The sequence below is a fragment of the Pipistrellus kuhlii genome, unplaced genomic scaffold (genome assembly GCF_014108245.1).
Source record: "Pipistrellus kuhlii isolate mPipKuh1 unplaced genomic scaffold, mPipKuh1.p scaffold_m20_p_3, whole genome shotgun sequence".
NCBI classification, from domain to species: domain Eukaryota; kingdom Metazoa; phylum Chordata; class Mammalia; order Chiroptera; family Vespertilionidae; genus Pipistrellus; species Pipistrellus kuhlii.
The window spans coordinates 126501834-126523365 of record NW_023425529.1 but is presented as its reverse complement, the minus strand read 5'-3'; the positions used below and the strand labels follow the sequence as shown (position 1 = coordinate 126523365).

Below are 21532 nucleotides of genomic sequence, written 5' to 3'. Positions count from 1 at the left end.
CTCACAGGATGGCTGCCTACGACCAGGCCTGCAGGGGGGTTAGTGAGGGACAACCAAATGATTGAACAAGCAAGCTGCATGGGGTGACCAGGCTGGTGAAGGGGACTGTGAGGGGCAGCCATGCTGGCAGGGGGGCCAGTTGGGGGCAACCAGGCTGACAGGGGAGGGGCAGTTAGAGGCAACCAGTTCAGCAGAGGGGGGTAGTCAGGGGCGACCAGGCTGGCAGAGAGGGGGTAGTTGGGAGTGACCAGGCTGGCAGGCAGATGAGTTATTAGGAGCCAGGAGTCCAGAATTGTGAGAGGGATGTCTGACTGCCAGTGTAGGCCCAATCCTGATGGCAGTCAGACATCCCCTGAGGGATCCCAGATTGGAGAGGGTGCAGGCTGGGCTGAGTGGATCCCCCCATGCACAAATTTCATGTACCAGGCCTCTAGTGTATGTATAAGCCTCACTTCAGTTCCATGAGAGCCTGATCACTTACACTCACATAATAGCCTGCAGTTTGGTTCACATGTGCTCTTACATTCTCACACATGCAACTTTCGCTCACATTTACTAACCCACATTGCCCACACTCACACCCATGTTCAACCACACCCTCACTCTTATGCTAGTATATCTAAATCCCATAGAAATTAAAAATAGTTTTCACATTAAAAAACAAAACAAAACACAAAAACACAAAAGGTAAAATGTGTAATTGGCAGCAGATGGGTTATGGAGTTTATATTTACATTTTGAGAACTTTTCAATTATAGTATCTACTAAAATGTTTTATTCTATATATATTGAGCCATTCTTTTAGGGAATAAAATTCCATTTTCCAAATTTGTCTAAACTCAGCTTATTTAGAACACAATCACCCATCAAAATGAGGTAGCTTTACAACGGGGAAAAATTTGATATTATTAATTTTGAAAATAAAAACTTATTGCCTTCTTTCTGAAAATTACTCCCCCAATACATTTCCACTGACCATATGGAAAGGGTTGGATCCCTTAGCTAACAGAAGTAGAAGCAAATGAAATATAAGAATTCTAATCTTTGAATTGAAAAGTATACACTAATACTAAGATGGAGGCATTGAGCTAGATCCTATAGTAGGTGTGATTTACACAAACTCTCATTTAAGCAGGCCCAGGTTTTATTCTTGCCATTGGGACAAGCAGAAATGAAACCCCCAGGTAATTGTCCTGTCTCAAAGCGATGTCCATTTAAATTAGCCTTTAACTGGATTATTTATATTTTCATTCCCAGACTTCCGGAGACCACTGCATAACAGCATTGGCATGAAAGTGCAACAAGAAATTTGGAAGGCCATAAACCTGGGGCGGCAGCAGGGCTGATGCAAGCACAGATTGCTCTTGCTGAGATTTTGAGGTCTTGAGGCGATTTCCTGACCTGATAACCTTTGAGTAAATGCTTACTGAACTTAACTGAGCTTTACTGACCTTTGATACTGTCTGCTTACTAGGTGCTCTGCCTACATGCTTTGTTAAGGGCAAAGGTGTAACTAAATTGAATAAAAGCAGGCAAGACAAGGACTCATGCTTCCTCCTCTTCCTAAGAGAGGGTCTACATGGCCCCATGCTTAAACTTTATTTCTTCTGTAGTGTCTTCATTTTGCATCAGCTCTCCTGCACCCACTGTGCTGGTCGTGGCACAGACTGAAATGTATGTCACTATATAGGACTAACAGAACACTTTTTAATATTATACTTTTATTGACACAATGATATCATTATGACTGTTATGGTCTATGACAGGGCCTGTTCAGATGCCCTTTCTTCAGCAGGTTTTTACATTTCAACATTTATTTTTCTCACATTTCATTTTAAATATAATTCTTTTGGGGGGAGTGAAAAAAAATGTAGACTGTATGTCATTATTTCTAAGTGCCTGTCTTCACTTAAATCCAATGTAAAGTAGTTAACATTTTTAAAGCCACTCTTGTTTATAGAATGCTTTCACAAATGTTAAATTGATTCATTTTTAAGTAACAAAAATTTAAGATATTCAAGGAATTGATGAAGACCTGAGTTTAGAAGTGCCTCGTTAAAAAAAGAGGTGATAAAGAGGTGTAGGGAATTCACTGTTCCTTCTCGGATGTTTGAACTGATAATCAGGAGTGTTACACAAATTGAAATCAAAAGAGTTATAATTTTGACAAAGACTGAACTGGAAAATATGTCTTAGTATTGAGACACAAGAGGAGATCTTACACTTCACCATTGGTCAGTGTCCAGATGTTTCCCAGAACCACTGGCATAGCCTAAACTCAGCTGTCCCTGTCAGTGTAGGCCTGGGCCCCATCTTGGAAGAGAGAGCACTAGTACATGAATCCACAGAAGAGGCCACTCCAAAGAGTGAGGACATAGAAGGTCTTAAAGGCTGTATGTTATAGACTGAATGTTCATGCTCCCCAAAAGTCTTGTGTTGAAATCTATTCCCCAGTATGATGCTATTAGATGGTGGGGTCTTGGGAAGTGGTTAGGTCATGAGGGCAGAGGCCTTGGCAGTGCCCTTATAAACGGACCTCTGAGAACTCCTCACCCCTTCTGCCAGGTGAGATTTTAGGGAAAAGGTGGCAGTCCATAAACCAGCAGGTAGGCCCCACTAGACTCTGAATCTGCCAGTGCCTTGATATTGGACTTCCCAGGTTCCTAAACTGTGGAAAATAAATTTCTGTTGTTTATAAGCCACGCGGTCTGTTATACAGGCCTAAATGGACTAAGACAGAAATGTAAGAACCGTTTCCCCCCATATCTCATCAATTAGCTAACTGCCCTCTGGTGGGAAGGTGTTAGAGGATATACAGAGGAATAGAGCTGAAGGGTCTTGCACTGCTTTCCTTACAGTGGAGTAGTAGTGTCCTATCCTCTAAGGAGACGTGATGAGTGTACTCACACTTATTTTCAGTGTTTATGTCTATAGAGTCTCAAAGCAAATTACCTGAGCTTCCATGAGGCTGCGAAAGGAAGACAAAATTTATCTTCTACTTGAAGACTGAATATTTTAAATGTTATTGTGAGAATTAAGTAATCTTCATATCAAGCAATTAGCACATAAAAATCTTTCCTAGGAAATGACAATTATCTTTGAAGAGACAGTGTGACCTTGGGGGCAAAACATTCTTTACGATAGACAGAGATAGATTTTTAATTCTGGATCTTCTGTTTACTATTTGACCATGAAAAAAAAAAAAATTACAGGATTTTTTTTTTCATTTGTAAAACTGGGAAATTGACTGCAGAGTCTGGGTAACAAAGTATTTTGAAAACATAAAGAATATATATGTAAATAATTCAAGCTGCAACATGACATAGTCTCATTAAATGATAACAATTATTTTAAGCTTTAAATTTAACTATTATACATCCAGCTTTCCCCCTGACTCTCCCTAAAAATAACTTTAAAAGTAAATTGTCACCTTATATAATACCTCAGCGCAGTTCACGTTAGATTTCTACATTTCACAGATCTTTCATATTAAATAACAATTATTTTTTGTGATTGTGTTCAAATTTGGAATTCTGCTTGTAGAGTCAGATATCATTTGTTTGTTCATTTAGCATATTTTTAAAATATATTGTAGGTCAACTACTATACAAGAAGCATGATTCTAGGCTTTGAAGTATGTTAGGGAAATAAAAATTAAAAGATCACAGCCCTGGTAGAACTAAGGTGATAGTAAGATTGATTTCATTGTTATGTGTCATAAATATTAAAAATAGGAATATACAAAAGATCTAATTCCATTTTTTATACAAAAAAATCAAGATCATTCTGGGGTAATTTTACATGAATGGTTGACTTTCTTTTTCTCAAATATGTACCAAAGAGATAGCACACATTCTCTCTCCCTCTCTCTCTCTCTTTTTATTTCACACACACACACACACACACTTGAAGAGTAAAGAAAGAAAACAAGAAACTGTGACTCTCATTATTTGCTTTTGGTAGAGGTAGGTAGCTTTGGGGGAAAAAAAAAAAAAAACATAAAAAGAGAGAGAAGTTTTCATGTGTCTGGCTAAGACTCAAGTTAAGAAATGCATGTATAACCAGACACCACAGACATTGTGGAAGTGAAAGATCTCCCTCACCAAGAGAAGTAAATTTACAGAATTGAAATGAGATCAAGGAAATAGATTGAACAACAAATACCTAGTAGAAATGCAAATGTTTGGCAGCAGATGGTATCTAAATTCCAGAACATAGGGCTAACACAGGGAGACACATCACTAGGCAGAGGAAAACCAACATGGTAGTAAAGCAGGTATCACAGCATTTTAAGATAGCAGCATAAAGTCTCCATTCTCTTAGCTATGTATAAAGCACAGATATTTGTTTATATACTGTATCTTGTGTTTTTCTCATTTTACCAAGTTTAGTAGAAGCCAGATGCATGAAATCCGCGCAAGGGGCTTGGCCCCCACTGCCGCTGGAGCCTTTGCCACCTCTGGCGCCTCTGCCTCGGCCCCACCACCATGGCTTCATCCCAAGGTCACCTGGAAGGAAGGACATCCAGTCTAATTAGCATATTATGATTTTATTGTTATAGATAATAATAAGGGCAATAGCTTCTTGATAGTTTTGGCTCTGGAATATGACATTTTGTCTTTAGGAAATGCATTAAAATTTATAAATTTATTTTTATATAGATCTTGTGCTTTTTTTTGCTAAATGCATTCTTGATAACTACCCTGTTTCCCCGAAAATAAGACAGTGTCTTATATTAATTTTTGCTTCCAAAGATGTGCTAAGTCTTATTTTCAGGGGATGTCTTATTTTTCCATGAAGAAGAATACGGTACACAGTTATTGTTAAATGAAAATAAAGGAAATGTATTATCTGTATACGGTACGGTAGTACGGTAGTTGTCAACACAAACCAGACAAACTGTGAATCCTACAGTATCAAGAATTTACTCATTTATTCAATGACAATCATGTCATCATCTCTGGAACATCATCATTAACAATCCAATTCCTGAATTTCCTGGTGAATTTCTTGTGACTCCATCTCTTTCAGAATCAGTGGACCAAATCTCTCATGTTTAGCCTAGGGGGGCCTTATTTTTGGGGTATACCTTATATTTCACTCAGAAGGAAACCTGTAAGTAGGTCTTATTTTCGGAGGATGTCTTATTTTTGGGGGAAAACGGTATATAAATTTTATTAAGACAGGTTTTGTCATTTTTGTTTTAGTTGGTTATTATTGGTGTAACTGGCTAAGAATATTCAGGGAGTTTTAATGAAAAGTAAATTCTACTATTTTTATTCTGATTTATTTTTACACTAAAATGATGGCATTTTCTTTTCACCTCTTAACAAGTTGCAAACATTATTTCTGTCTTCAAGAAAAACTATAACTTTTTATTCATTAATGATTTAAGTGCATTGCTTTGATAAGCCATCAAGGTGTATAAAAATATACTTTAGCAGAAGACAAAAATAGAGAATGGGCATTTAGTGAGTGAAGTAGTGAAAAAAAAACCTGAGAGAAAATCTGACTACTGAGAAGTAAAAGAAGTGAACTATCTTAATAGCAGTATTTCCCAACTGGGGGAACTTTGCTGTTAGTACATAAGTTTCCCAAGAAAGAGGGTCAGTTGCCAGGTAAGTAAATACAAAAGAACTCTTTCTAGGAAAATGGCCCTTATGACCATTAGCCCTGAGAGCCAAAACTTCATTCACTGATGCATTGATATTCACTTCACTGAAAATTTCTACCTGTTCCAAGAACCTATGCCAGGTGACTTTGTAACAACATCCAATGATGACTCTCCTCCAATTTCATCCATTATTTTCGGGGGATACCTTATATTTCATTAATATGTTTACTTCCTGTCTATCAGATAGGAGTTGCATTTTTATCACACTTATATTGTTTGGTCTTTTGTTTTTGTTTTTGTTTTTGTTTTTAATATAACCTAAGTGGACTCTATCTTTCTAATGCACAGAACATCCAAAAGCTTCAGGGAGAGATAGAAGCCTATGAACCAAGTAGGATAGATTGTGGAGATAAGATGAACAAAGCAAGTTAAGGGATACCCAGTGTATTAACACTTAAAAGCAAACAATTGTTATAGACCATCCAAGCATTTTACCAATCTATTGACAAATAGGAACATCATCTGGTTGAAGTTATTGAGTTTACTAAATTTGACTGTAAAATGAGATCCCACAGAATAAAATGGTACCAAACATCAGCTCCAGCACCACACATTCTTAATTTTGAAGTTCAATGAAACTTGATTGACCTGCTTTTGGTGACATGAAAAACACCTAGCCTAAGGTTAGGTATAGGCTACATGTTCTATTCCTGGAGCCTGGAAAAAAGTCAAATTTATGACAACTACATACACTTAAAATGCATAATGTAGATACCCATAGTGACATTATTAAATGTAATTATAAATAAAAAATTATAACAAATGGTAAATAAACCATTCTCCAAATGTTCAAAGCTTAGTATTATTAAAATAACAAATGAATTAATGATATATTAAAGTTATCACTTTTTTAACTGGATGTGGTCAAAAATGGCTGCCCCCATGTGGACACAAGATGGCCACTACAAGATGGCCAGCAGGGGAAGGCAGTTAGGAGTGATCAGGCCAGCAGAGGAGGGAAGTTGGGAGTGAATCGGCCTGCAAGGAAGGGAAGTTGAAGGGGACCCAGGCCTGCCAGGGAGAGCAGTTGAGGGGACCAGGACTGCAGGGGAAGGCAGTTAGGAGAAAATAGGCTGGCAGGGGAGCAGTTAGGATCAATCAGGCTGGCAGCGGAGTGGTTAGGAGGTGATCAGGCTGGCAGGCAGAAAAGGTTAGGGGTAATAAGGAAGGCAGACAGGCAAGCAGTTGGAAGCCAGCAGTCCTGGATTGTGAGAGGGATGTCCAACTTCCTGTTTAGGCCCGATCCCTGTAGGATTTGGCCTAAATGAGCAGTCAGACATCCCTTGAGGGGTCCCAGATTGGAGAGGGTGCAGGCTAGGCTGAGGGACACATACATCCAGTGCATGAATTTTGTGCACCAGACCTCTAGTTTTAATATAAGAATAATTACTATTATTAGTTATAGTCATAATTAATATTATGACTATAACTAATAATCATTATGTTTATATTTGTCCAGGTGCTGTTGTAAAGCACTGTTACAATTGATCCAAGTATAATAGTTTTTTCAACCATATTTAATTTACATATAATGGAACTAAAATACAAAAAAACTAAATACTTGCTGGTAAGAACACAGCTAAATTTTGAAACAACAGATATTTTGTATTTAACAATTATTTTTAATTCAAAACTATAAAAAATAATAATGGCACGAATATTTTAATAACTTTAATGTAGTAGAAATAGTTATTTTGAATATTAGGATTCAAGGAATGCTGAAATTCCTAATTTTTATAAGTCAAATTTAATCTATTCAAAAACTCTATTGGATTTCCTAGTCAATGTCAGTGATTAGAGGGAAGAAACAAGCCACTTTCTTGCCATGATCTTAAAAGTAAGAATCTCTCTAATACTGTGTTTGGAGCTTGGGGTCCTATTCCAGAAAGATAGCTGAACTCAGGGGTTCCACTGAGAACTCTGGGGTCTAAACCCCAAGCTGAGCTCCCCTGCCCAGAGCCCCAGAACATAACATCTGGATGTGAAAAGCAGCAGGGTTGCTGTATGCCTGGGAGAGATAGCTGGAAATGTAGGCATCCTCCAGCAGAGAGAGGGAAGAGTGTGCTGGAGCTGTGTGAGCAGAAGCCAGGTTTGGGAGCTCTGGGGTTAGAGCTCAGAAGGAAACCACTGTGGTATCCTGGACTGAGTCCGTTCCTCATACTGCAGAGGTCACCTTTTTCTGGCTGACCATCCACACAGCTTTTGACTGGAGCGGAGAGTGGGAGGGGGAGAAAATATCCCCACCCTATAGTAAAACCCCTGACCCAACCCTGTGGAGTTTCTGAGGCCCATTAAGAGACTGAAAATAACAATAAGCCTGCAGGGAGAAGCAATTGCCCTACCATATTGGATAAAACTCATCCCACCCTGTGGTTGGTAGCCTGAGGCTAATCAAAATTGAAAAACAATCAGACTTCAGACAAAGGCAGGTTTCTGGAGGCTTTGAGTCTGTCTGATCTACATAAGGGCTACAGTTAGGAAAAGCACATCTTGGTGCATATCTTGGTACACAAGGCCAGTCACAAACAGCATCTAATAGTGTCCTGCATTAGGTATTTGGAATCATAACAGATCTACCTAATATATAGTCACAATCCAAAGTTAGCAGCCAAAATGGAAAGATAAAATAACAAGCCCCAAATAAAAAAAATAAGAAAATTCTACAGAAGAAGAGTTAAATGAAATGGAGATAAGAATTGATAGATAGCCAAAACCAATTTGGCTCATTGGATAAAACATTGGCCTGCATACTGAAAGATCCCAGGTTCTATTCCTATCAAGGGTATGTACCCTGGTTGCAGGCACATCCCCAGTGTTTCTCTCTCATTGATGTTTCTAACTCTTTATCCCTCTCTCTTTCTCTTTGTAAAAAATCAACAAAATATATTATTAAAAAAAAAGAATTGATCAGATATACTAGTAGTGTTCAGAATAATGATTACAAGGATGCTCTATAGTATGAGAAAAGATATAGTAACAGCAGTCAGAAATGAAGAATAACATAGCAGCAATAAAGAACATATTGGAATGAATACACAGCAGATAGGGGAAGCCAGATATTGGATCAGTGAGTTAGAAGACAGAGTAGAGAACATCACTTAGTCAGAGAACAAAAAACAAATAAAATAAAAAAAAATAGGTCAGACTAAGGGAATTGTGGACCAACATGAAGCATAATAATATTCACAGCATAGTGAAAGGAGTTTTTAGTGGTGAAATAGACAGGTTTAGGCCATTTTAGAAATTAAGGGGTCCATGAAAAAAGCACAGGGCTACAGAACAGCAGAGGCTACATTTCCATAGAATAAGTAAGCTGGGAGCTTCAAAAAATACTGTATTTTTCCGGCATATAAGATGACCCCCTAATTTTACAGTTAAAACATAGGTTTAGGCCTATATTCGCTGTATAAGACTACCCCCCACTTCAAAGAAAAGACTTACTTTGCCGTCCAGATCTGCAGGTAATTTTTGTGCAATTTTGGTCTTTTGCCCCCGATTTTTGGTTGACTTCTTTTCGTTTCAAAAGTCGTCTTATACACCGGAAAATACGGTATACATTTACAAAATAAAGTAAAAGAAGTCTCTCAATCAGAAAGGAAAGAACAAAGCCCAAAGGGAATAAGAAATCAATAAGGGAGAAGAAGGGGGGAACCTCATGTACCTCATATAAGGTTTGAGCTCTGAAGTTGTAGTAATCAAATCCGAAGGGATAGTGACCAATTAGTGAGAATATCAAGGCACAAAGATCTACACCCTTTATAACCATTAGAAAAAAGGGACTCAGTGGAACTTTTTCCCCCTCCCCACGTGGGAGTCCGTACTTATTTCTCAATAAATTTTTCCATGTTAGTACACCACCTTTTGTCTGTGCTTTCATTATTCTACACCATTAGACAAGAGCCCTAGAACCATCCTGCCCAGGGATCACCACGTGTTCCAGTCCAATTTTCCTGTTTCAAAAGGAGTAACGTAAGGGGCAGAAAGTGGACAAGGGATAGAGAACGTGTTTGATGACATAATGGCAGAAAATCTCCCTAACCTGGTGAAGAAAAATACACACAAGTTCAGGATGCACAGAGAGTCCCAAGCAAGAAGAACCCAAACAGACCCATGTCCAGACATATCATAATTAAAATGCCAAAAATTAAAGAGAAAGAGAGATTCTTAAAGGCAACAAGAGAAAAGAAAACTGCTATCTACAAAGGAGTTCCCATAAGGCTGACACCTGATTTCTCATCGGAAACTATATAGGCCAGAAGGGAATGGCATTAAGTACTCAAGGGAATGAAAAACAAGTTTCTAAAATCAAAATTACTATATCCAGCAATGCTATCAGACAAAAGTCCAAAGGTGTTTATCACCACACAACCAGCACTGTGAGAAATGCTAAAAGGACTGCTATAATGAGAAGAAATATATATAAAGAGAAACATAGGTATGCAGGATTAAAATGACAATAAATAAGTACCTATCAGTAATAACTTTAAATGTAAATGGATTAAATGCTCCAATAAAAAGACGTAGGGTAGCTGAATGGATACAAAAACATGGCCCAACTATATGCTGTCTCCAAGAGATCCACCTCAGAACAACAACAACAACAAAATGCACAGAGGATGAGAATGAAGAAATGGTAAAAAATTTCCATGCAAATGGAAATGAAAAAAAAAAAGCTGGAGTAACAATACTTGTATCTGACAAAATAGATTTCAAAATGAAGGTTATTGTAAGAGATAATAAAGGTCTCTACATAATACTGAAGGGATCAATCCAACAAGAGGATATAACCCTGATAAGCATATTTGTGCCCAATATAAATACAAATTAACAAACAAGACAAAATAAAAAACAAAACACTTGTGGAAAACTTTAAGGGAGCAGTTGACAGTAATACAGTCCTAGTATGGGACTTTAACACCTGACTGACTTCACTGCTTAGATCTTACAGACAAAAAATTAACAAGGAAATAGTGACTCTAAATGATACACTGGATCAGATGGATTTAATTGACATTTATAGACCATTTTATCCCAAAGCTACAGAATATACAATTTTCTCAAGTGCACATAGGTCATTGTCAAAGATAGACCACCTGGCCAACATGATTGCATAGATATATAGACAAATTTCTAGTTAGAGTCCTTTACTCATTAATTGCTTTCCTTTTCAAAGAAGTACATGGTTTCAAACTCCCAAAATAAGCCATCTATTTACCCTGTTTATACTGTTGGCCTTTTAAGCCAAAGGAAAAAAAAAAGATACCAACCTCTAAGAAAGACAATAAGAGTAGACTTATCTTTATCATCAGCATAAAAATAACAATATCAACATATAATTTGAAGTTTTGAGAGCAAATTAAATTTTAATATGAAGCTTTTTTCTGATTCGGGTCTTCAGAGCATAGAGATTTTTTTTAATGGTTGAGAATTCCCAGTTAAGTTCCAAAATAATAAAAAGAAAAACAATAGTAACAATAAGGTAAAAACTGATTATAATTTTGGTTAGTTATGATCTGGTACTATGTGCCAGAGACCCGGTTAAATATGTGCATTATCAAACTTCATTTTATCCCAGTGCTATGAAAAGACATGTATTGCTATTGTCATCGCTAGTTTATGGATGAGAATTCTTTTTTAATATATTTTATTGATTTTCTAGAAAGAGGGATAGAGAGTTAGAAGCATCAATGAGAGAGAATCATCAATCAGCTGCCTCTTGCACACCCCCTACTGGGGATGTGCCCACAACTAAGGTACATGCCCTTGACAGGAATTGAACCTGGGACCTTTCAGTACGCAGGCCGATGCTCTATCCACTGAGCCAAACCGGTTTCGGCTATAGATGAGAATTCTAATGATTAATAATAAAAATTTGTATCATAAAGACAATATTTTTTTCATGACAATGAGACAATATAAATCATTCATCATTGTTCTCTTTCATAATAACACATGATTAGGTATTTATTATATTGAAGTTTAGCAATATACTTATTCATAACTTGAATTTGTTTTCCAAGTTTGTTTACTGATTGAAAAACAAAATTTTTATTATGATGTTTTTATTTTTTAGTCTTATTGTTAAAAAGATTTAATATTTGAAGTTTTCAGTTAAGCAGAGTTTTGTTTTTTTTTTATCATACCTTAACCTTGCCTAGTTCTCCAATTATTGGCTTCGCAGACCTGTGTTTACCACTTTACAATTTCTGTACCACAAGAATGCATTGCAGAGTTGCAAAAAGGTGTAATTCACTGAGATCCTAATGACAGATGATATCTTATGAGATTAAAATATATATCCTTATGAAAATTAGCTGTTTTTACACAGTTCTCAACTTCTAACAAAATTATTCTAACTTTATTATATTCAACTTAAGAATAATTATGTTAAAAGATGGTCATAACTTAGTCTTATGTAATAAATGTCTCTGATAACTTCATTTTCTGACATATTTTAATGGATGCTAAATTATATTTTGAATCTTTGCTTCCTTAAGTGTGAGCTCTAGCAGTCTCAAACCAGGTTAAGCTTTCCCGAAATGGCTCTGTGTTACAAATAATCACACTAAAGTGGGCTTGGAATTGCTCTTTCGCCATAAAAGTATTGTTTCTTGAGCATTTTTGTTTTGTTTTGGAAATTTCTTTTCCTGTCCTCTAAATGTTTTTGTTTTGTTTTGTTTTGTTTGTTTTCCTGAGTCAAGATCTGAGGCAAATATACAATTGAATTCCAATGGGTTGGGGAAATATAAACTGTGTCGTTATTCAACATAGTAACAACACAGCCCAATGAGTATTCCTTATTGTCAGAAGTCTTTGAAGCAGCTAGCATTTATTAATATAGTGATAATTACTGCCTCAAGTCTCTCCTACATATGTTTAAAGAGTCTTTATTCTTTTTTGTCCTCAAATTATAGTTCTTAAAATTATAGATAAGCATTACTTATTAAATTTCTAAACATAAATAAGTAGAAACTTTATATCTATTAAGTTATTCTTAGAAATTCAAGGATTTATTTAAAATATTCTAGAGTTTTCTGGGCTTAAATGGAAAAGTTTCTAATGTGGGCTGATGGCTATAATAAACTATAGAAATCTTAAGCAATACATAGAAATAAATAAATCTTAAACAATAGATAGTGCTAATCCTTAGTAGCTCTGAGGTGGAGTCCAGGAAGATTATGCATTTCAAAATGTTTCATAGACGGGAGTTTCATTTAAGGTAATGGAAGACTCTATAATAATAAAAGTGCAATAAGCTAATTAGACCGGATGTTTTTCTAGATGACCTTTCAGATGAATCTGAGGCTGCGAGGAAAGCCCAGGTCCCAAGTGCCCTGGTTCTGGGTGCCAGAAGGAAACCAATGCCAGCAGCCAGGGGAAGGAGGGCCTACTCTTGCATGAATTTCGTGCATCAGGCCTCCAGTCCTACATAATAAAAGAGCAATATGCAAATTAGCCACTACCCTGCTACACCCACCAGCCACACCCACTAGCCAATCAGAGCAAGTATGCAAATAAACCCAACCAAGGTGGCCACAGCCACAGAGAGCAGGAGGGAGGCTTGGGTTTCCTAGGCAATGAAAGAAGCCAAGCTTTCCTCCTGCTCTTGCTGGCCTAAGCCTCAACTCCAAGCAGCAAAGTTTAAATTATAGAAGGTAAACAAATCCAAACAGAAATGGCGGCAGCCACAGAGCAAACAGAGGCTTGGCTCTGCTCTAGGCTACAAAGTTTCAATTGTAGAAGGTTAATAAATTACAGATACTGGGGCCTCCGCTTGGGTCACCAGGGGGCATGGTTGGCCTGCAAACCACCACAGGCCCCTTGCTCAGGCCGCCCCATGACCCAAGGGAACCCTCACCCTGATCCGGGACACCCTTCAGGGCAAACCAGCTGGCCCCCACCCATGCACCAGACCTCTATCCTATCTAATAAAAGAGTAAAATACAGATTGACCATTACTCCAACACACAAGATGGTTGCCCCCTTGTGGTCAAAATGGCTTCCCCCACGTGGACACAAGATGGCCACCACAAGATGGCCAACAGGGAAGGCCAGTTGGGAGGCACCAGGCCTGCAAGGGAGGGCAGTTGGAGGTGATCAAACCTGCAGGGGAGGGCAGTTAGGGGTGACCAGGCTGACAGAGGAGGGAAGTTGGGGGCAAACAGGCTGGCAGGGGAGCAGTTAGACATCAATCAGGCTGGCATGGGAGTGGTTAGAGGGTGATCTGGCTGGCAGGCAGAAGCGGTTAGGGGCAATCAGGAAGGCAGGCAGGCAAGCAGTTTGGAGCCAGCAGTCCTGGATTGTGAGAGGGATGTCTGACTGCCCTTTTACGCCTGATCCCACTAAATGGGCAGTCGGACATCCCTCGAGGGGTCCCAGATTGGAGAGGGTGCAGGCTGGGCTGAGGGACACCTTTCTACCCCTGTGCACAAATTTCGTGCACTGGGCCTCTAGTAAACTATAACAGACTTATCCCCCTCAACCCCCCCCTCAGATAAACATGAACATATGTGGAAACATCTATCACCTGCCTTCTGTATGCCCCACACTGGGGAATAAGCCTGCCACTGGGCATGTGCCCTGACCAGGAATCAAACTGGCATCCTCTCGGTGCATGGATTGACCCTCAACTACGCAGCCACAGAGCCCAGCTCAAGTAGATATTTTATAAATTACATTGGATTCTCCATATAGGCAATTGTATTGCCTGTGGATAAATTCTATTGTCTGTGAATAAATAACAGTTTTATTTCTTGCTTTCAAATATATATATTCATCTCTGGATAAAATATTTTTAATAATACAACTTTTTAAATGTACTGGGCATGTAACCATAACAGACAGAAACTGGTAGTCTACCTTTTGAAAAGGTTAACAAGTTGGTTGCAATTAGTAATGATGTGCCTTTGGTCTGAGGGCACTCCCTAGTGGTTCTGTCCAGGAGATTTGAAAAGCTATCAGAAAATAGTATCTTACTGACTGGAGGGGCCAGAAGGTGGTGTTTGTGGGTTTCCAGCAGAACTGGCTGGAAGTAAGATGGAAAGTACCAAAAATAAAGAGCTTTTGAGGAGGAGATACAAGTTTGCATATAAACTCTGCCCTCATTCTTCTCTGAGCTCTATTTTAGCTTTGAGGATGCTGTAGGGTGCCCAGCAGAGAGCAGTGGCTGGAAGACTAAAATAACAGAGCAGAGAATGTAACTGCTGCCCACCACAGGGGGAACAGAATTTAGACTGAGTTCAGCCAACTTTTCTTAATGACATTTTTCAGAAGAAGATAACAGAATCCAGATCTGAGTTGGATTATCCATAATGTTAAAGTTATAAACTCTGAGGCCTTGATGGCTTTATTGGTAATTCTACTAGATACATAAGGAAAATGAAGAACTTCCCTAGCCAATTTGGCTCAGTGGGTAGAGCATTGGTCTGTGGATCAAAGGGTCTCGGGTTCAATTCTGATCAAGAACATGCACGATAGTTGAAGGATCCTCCCCAGCCTGGGCCCTGGTCGGAACTTGTGCAAGAGCCAACCTATTGATATGTTTCTCTCACATTGATGTTTCTCTCTATCTTTCCTTTTCTCTTCCTCTTTCTAAAAGATTAATGGAAAACTAACCTTAAGTGAGCATTAACAACAACAAAACTAAAGTCAATCTCATGCAAAGTCTTTTAAAAATAAAGAATTAAAAATATTACCTAATTACTTTATGAGGCCAGTATAATCTGGGAAATAAAATAAGGCAAGGATATTAGACAAAAAAAAATATTAGACTTCTAAACCTATATGAAAATGTTAATAAAAGCTGTCATTACAGGGGTACAGGGGAATACCAGAAGGCCTGATGTCATGTCATAAACATAGTAACAGACCTCCTGGGAGAGTCTCTAACATTAATTACTTACAGAAGTGTTTTTACTTTCCTATGATTTTTTTTTAAGTTTTACATGGTCCAAGATTACTTTTGGTATTAAATTAAGTTAAATTAAATTTTAAAAAATAAGATAAGATAAAATAAATAAAGTAATAAAAATATAATACAATATAATATAATAATGCAATATCAGGGGCAAAAATCACTTATCTGTGTAAGTTGAATATTCTAAAATAAAATAATTTAATTATGTCACTATATTTTAAGATTAATTCTACCACAGAAGACCCAATAGCTAAAGCAATCTTGACCAAGAAGGACAAAGCTGGGACATCACATATCCTGATTTCACACTATATTACAAAACTACAGTAATCAAAACAGTATAATACTGGCATAGAATCAAACACAGAGATCAATAAAATAAAACAGTGAGCCAAGAAATAAATCCACACATATATTTTCAATAAATTTTCAACAACAGTGCCAAGAATACAAAATAAGTAAAGGACAGTATAATCAATAAGTGGTATTGGGAAAACTGGATAGCCACAAACAAAAGTAAGAAGTTGAACACTTATACCACTCACAAAAATCAATTCAAAATGAGTTAAAGACTTAAATGGAAGACCTAAAACTGAAACTCCTAGTAGGAAACATAGGTGGAAAACTTCTTGACATTGGTTTTGAAAGAGATTTTTGGAAATGTCACCTAAAGCATAGGCAACAAAAATAAACAAATAGGACTAATTCAAAATTTCTGCACAACAAAAGAAAAATCAACAAATTGAAAAGGCAAACTTGGGTAGGAGAAAATATATAAAAAAACATATTTTCAATAAGAAGTTAATATCTAAAACATATAAAGAACTCACACAACTCAATAGCAAACAAATAAATAATCCAATACAATGGGCAAATGACCTAAATCTACATTTCCTCTGAAAAGACATATAATTGGGCAACTTTTACAGGAAAAAATGCTTAATACCATTAATTACCAGGGAAAGCAAGTCAAAATACAATGAGATATGCTACACCTGCTAGGGTGGCTATTATCTATAATAAAAAAAGGGTAATATGCTAATTAGACCGAACATCGTTTGTCATTCCAGAGTTCTTCCTGATGAAGACAGGGTCAAAGGGAAGCCAGCCTGGGCCCCAGGTGTTGGAGGGAAGTCAGTGCCGACAGCCGGGGGTAGGAAGACCTGCTCTTGCATGAATTTTTATGCATTGGGCCTCAAGTCATATATAAAAATATAGTAAGTGCTGACAAGGACTTGGAAAACACTGTTGGTGAGAATGTAATTTAGTACAGCAATAGAGGTTCAAAAAATTAAAAATAAAACTACCACATATTAGACTTTTATTATATAGCATATAATAAGAAAATAATAAAATAGAAAAGTTTTAAAAGCATAACTTTTAAATTATTATTATGAAATAAAAACCTGGTTATTTAAAAAGGATAATCTAGATTAAAATTGGCAGCCTATTCAGAAAAGAAAATTAGAAAAGATAATATAAGATGTTTTAGAAATTTGAAAGTGGAAAATTTTTGAATAATGAAATTTTCTTTTTCTTTTACATTTGAAGTTGTTTTCGTGTTTGTTTGTTTTTAATTTAAAGTTTTTCATGTGCCGAAACCGGTTTGGCTCAGTGGTAGAGCGTCGGTCTGCGGACTGAAAGGTTCCAGGTTCAATTCCGGTCAAGGGCATGTACATTGATTGCGGGCACATCCCCAGTAGGGGGTGTGCAAGAGAAAGCTGGTCGATGTTTCTCTCTCATCGACGTTTCTAGCTCTCTATCTCTCTCCCTTCCTCTCTGTAAAACATCAATAAAATATATTAAACAAAAAAAAGTTTTACATGTCTCCTTTTTCCACAAATGACATCTCCCTCCTCCCCCCCCACCACCATTCCTATCTCAGGCAAGTCCCCACTGCCTCAATATCTATGTCCAAAGGCTTTGCTAATATGCATGCTTACAAATACTTTGATTGCTCTCTAAGTTTTTTTTTTTTTTATAATGTTATAATCAATAAATACAGGGAAAAAGAAGAAAACTGGTTGCATTTGATATTTAATTTGTGATTTTTGTCTCTGTTTTGGAAACCCCACCCTGAGAACTGTCATGCTCATTGAACTCTCAGTGATTAACTGCAAGCCCCTCACTTTTTCTTCTGGTTTGAGATGATGGACACAAGGGCAAAATCCGAACACAGAGCAGATTCCTTTTCCTATAATATTGATTCTTCAGCTGATAGATACAAAGAAAATCGTTATTTTTTGGAGAGGCCATACAGAAACTCTCAGGAGCTCCTGCGGCTAAGGTCTTGAGATCTATCTAAACGTGTGTTTGTTCACTTTTAGGTTTTCAGTCACTCCTGTCACCTTCGCATAAAGTCCTTTTTTTCTCTTCTTTTTCACTCAAGTGAGCCAAGGTCAGTTGTTATTGCTAGCAAACACAAAGAATCTGCTGCCGGAGATCTATGTGAGATGAGAAAGGGTTAGATTGTTGCTTTTGATATTTCTAAACAACTCAAAATAATAGTATGACTATTTCCACTCTCAAAAGCTTACCTCAAGTAAAGAATAAAATGTAAAGCTTTCATGTGCTCCTGAAGGAATTTCTTACTGCTTACAGTTTTGGGGCTAAGACTGCCAAAAACCATTTCAGCTAAATTCACAAAGGTTTTACTTCTCTCTCGTGATGTTAGAACATTATTCTGGCAAGGATGGAAAATTGGGTGATGGAATAGATGATGTATAGGATCAGAAACTTTTGCAGTCCTATTCCTTTCCTATATTAGTATTCTGAAATTATCATTGCACCTCCACCTTAATGGAAAACAAGCAATTTGCTCCATTCTTCAATACTCATTTTCACTGGACTTTGATCAGAATTATAATTCAATATAGTACTCAGGGTGAAGTGAAATATTCAGAAGGAAGAAGATGACATTCAAAAAGGATTTATAAGATGTTCCCAATTTACATGGGATTATGCAAGGGCAATTTTAAAGTTCCTTAATAAAAAAAAAAAAAGCATGCAAATGTTGGCTTATTTCATTGCTATAGGTATGCATGCTTATACATGTGTATGTATATGTCCATCCTCACACACACTCACATTCTGCATTTAACATAATAGCTCAAAAAGTCATAGTTCTTTCAGTTGGCTGAATTGAGTAAAGCAAATCTTTTCCAAAGTCTTACACATGCTATGTGGCTTTGGCTGTTGTGAAGAATATAATAAAGAGAGATGGCTAGCAAGTCTGCAGATATAGGGGTATTTGATTTATTTTATTCTGTCTGGTCTTTCCACCCAGACATTCTGGGTACTTAACAAGTTCTCGGGCTCTGAAAGTTCATTAGATAGATGATAGGTAGATAGATATGTAGATAGATAGATATGTAGATAGATATAGATAGATATGTAGATAGATATAGATAGATAGATGATAGTAATAGATAGATAGATAGATAGATAGATAGATAGATAGATAGATAGATAGACAGATAGGTATAGATAGATGATAGTGAGATAGACATCCAAATTTTTAATGCCTTGAAGCAAATATGTATGCTATTCTTTTTTAAAAAGAGAACAAGGAATAACTTTCTTTATTATCTATTAGTTCAGTTTACATAATAATTTGTATCTGTGAAAGGATTCAAATTTATTGAATAAAAGGCTTTGTTTATGATTTATAAAGCAAACCGAAGAATAAGTTGTTGAATGGGTAGCATTTAGTGAATTAAATAATACGGTTCTAGGGCTCTATAATTGATGTATAATACATTTGATTGAAAAAAAAATAACTATTAGGTTACCATGAATGTTTATACAACAAATATAGAAAAACACAAAAAAGTTCAATGTGATCCCAACAGAGTGCCTTTTTCCTTGATCATAAGAGAACCAAATATTTTTAGAATCTAAAGTTGTTAAGTTTACAGAAGTGCAAAACAACAACAAACAAAAACTCTAATTTTCTATTCTTGGCATAAATTTTAACTTTTTTCCAGTAGAACAAAAACCTCCTGAACACCTTTCAGTCTCATCCAAAACTTGAACTTCCTCTATTTCCGGATAAAAAATCCGATCACAAATGAGCTGTGTGTCATTCTATCACCAACTTTTACTTCCAATTCTTCTTTGCCAAAATGAAAGTACAACACCGCGATTTCCTCTATAATCTTCAGGCAGAACACCAGCTCCTATGCCTCTGAAGAGTTCTGCAGCCAAGCGGGAACAATGGAGCTACTCTTCTATAGCACCCAGAAGGAAGGGCCATCTGAATGTGGGTTTTCACCAGGGTTTTCTCCACGGGTGGCCTTGTGTGATCACAGGCACTGCCAGGCCTCAGCCAGGGGCTGGTGTAGACTCCATGGCGGGGGCGGGGGGGGGGCTGCCAGAGAGGAAGGCCGCCCTCCTCCGAGGGGCCAGGGTCCGTTTGCTGGGGGAGAGGCCAGTGTGCCTTCAGAGCACTTCATGGTAGGGTGTGCAGGGGAACAAGAAGAGGGAGCAGAATGGAACCAGTGGCCCGCAGCAAGCAAAAATTCTCTGTATGTTATTCCATTCACTTTTTTTTTTAAATCCACGAAAGTCCTTGTGATTGTTTGTTGCTATGATTTAGTACAGCATTAACCCAGAGCAGTGTTTATAGCAATAAAGTTCTATTTTGTTAAATTGCTAACCTATTCCACAAGCTGTGCAAAATTGCTGTTTTAAAAATAAATTTAAAAGAATTCTAAAAATTTTCAACATTTTTTTCTTATAATAAGCTATACCACTTTCAAACATATTAAATTAATAATTAGGATCTATGTGGAGCCTTTCCTTGCCACACAACTTAAGTTTTATGTCATCCTCTTATGTTCTTTTTTACTAGAGAATTTATAGTAGCAACTTTTATTTATGTGTTTTGAATATTAAAGCCAACGGCTTTTATTTACTGTATCCATAATTCCAACCTCAAGGAGGAAATGTTTACTGCTTTTCCTGGCATAGTGATTGATACCTACTTGATGCTCAGTTAATACTGTTAAATGTATGATTGCATGAAGAGTGAATGGAAGTGCTCATCTGAAAAGAAATATGAGGTGCATTTTCAAATAGTAAAAAATAGGGAACAGAAATATAAAAAATAAATGAATTTGCTTAATTTTTACTCTATAATGAATGTTCTTAATGGCTTTGTGATTTTTAAAATAAAATTTTGAGTATTGAAATTATTGTAGTCATAAACCATAAAAAGTTACAACATAAGAGAATAAATTATTTCCTTATTGTATTCAATGAAATTTTCTTTGTGTTAAAAAGAAAATTATAACTTAACTTTAGAACTATTGCTAAAGATGTGTGTGAAAAAAAAATAATAACTGAATAATTAATCCCTGCTTCTGATTGATTTCATTATACCTGTAGGAAAAGCTAATTTATAGCTCATAATAGAAATAATAATTAAGAAGCCAATATTTTCTTGAAAGGAAAATATGAGTTTTCCATTGAGTTTTTGATTCCCTGAATTCTAGAGAGTATGTAATGTACCATTTTTCCTGTTTTATTATTTTGGCTCACTTGTGTAAATTGGTTCTCTTGGGAAGAAGTCATAATTTAAATATATATCGTTTTCTCAATCTTAGAATAATTATCTTATATAATTAAATAACTGTTAACATGCAAGTGAACATTATCCTTAAATTGCATTAGAGCACTCGCTCTATGCTTATTATTAAAAATTAAATATTTCCAATAGTTACCACTTTGAAAGCACAAAAAGCCTGGTAATTTTATATATGCCTTACAGATCATTGAAACTGTCTTGTCAATAATGTCAGTATGATTGTAACACATCCTAGAAACTTAACTTTGCTCCATCTGGAGCATAACCTATTTTCCACCTACACAGTACAAAACTCATCAAGCAACTCTTAAAAATGGAAACTCTCTATCTTCCTGATTGTGTGTCAAACTTAACA

General features: G+C 36.7%; 1 pseudogene; it reads right to left on the bottom strand.

Annotated features, from left to right (window-relative positions):
- Nucleotides 1-19172: 19172 nt before the first annotated feature.
- On the bottom strand, nucleotides 19173-20044 carry LOC118729176 (annotated as a pseudogene).
- Between the last annotated feature and the right edge of the window lie 1488 nt (nucleotides 20045-21532).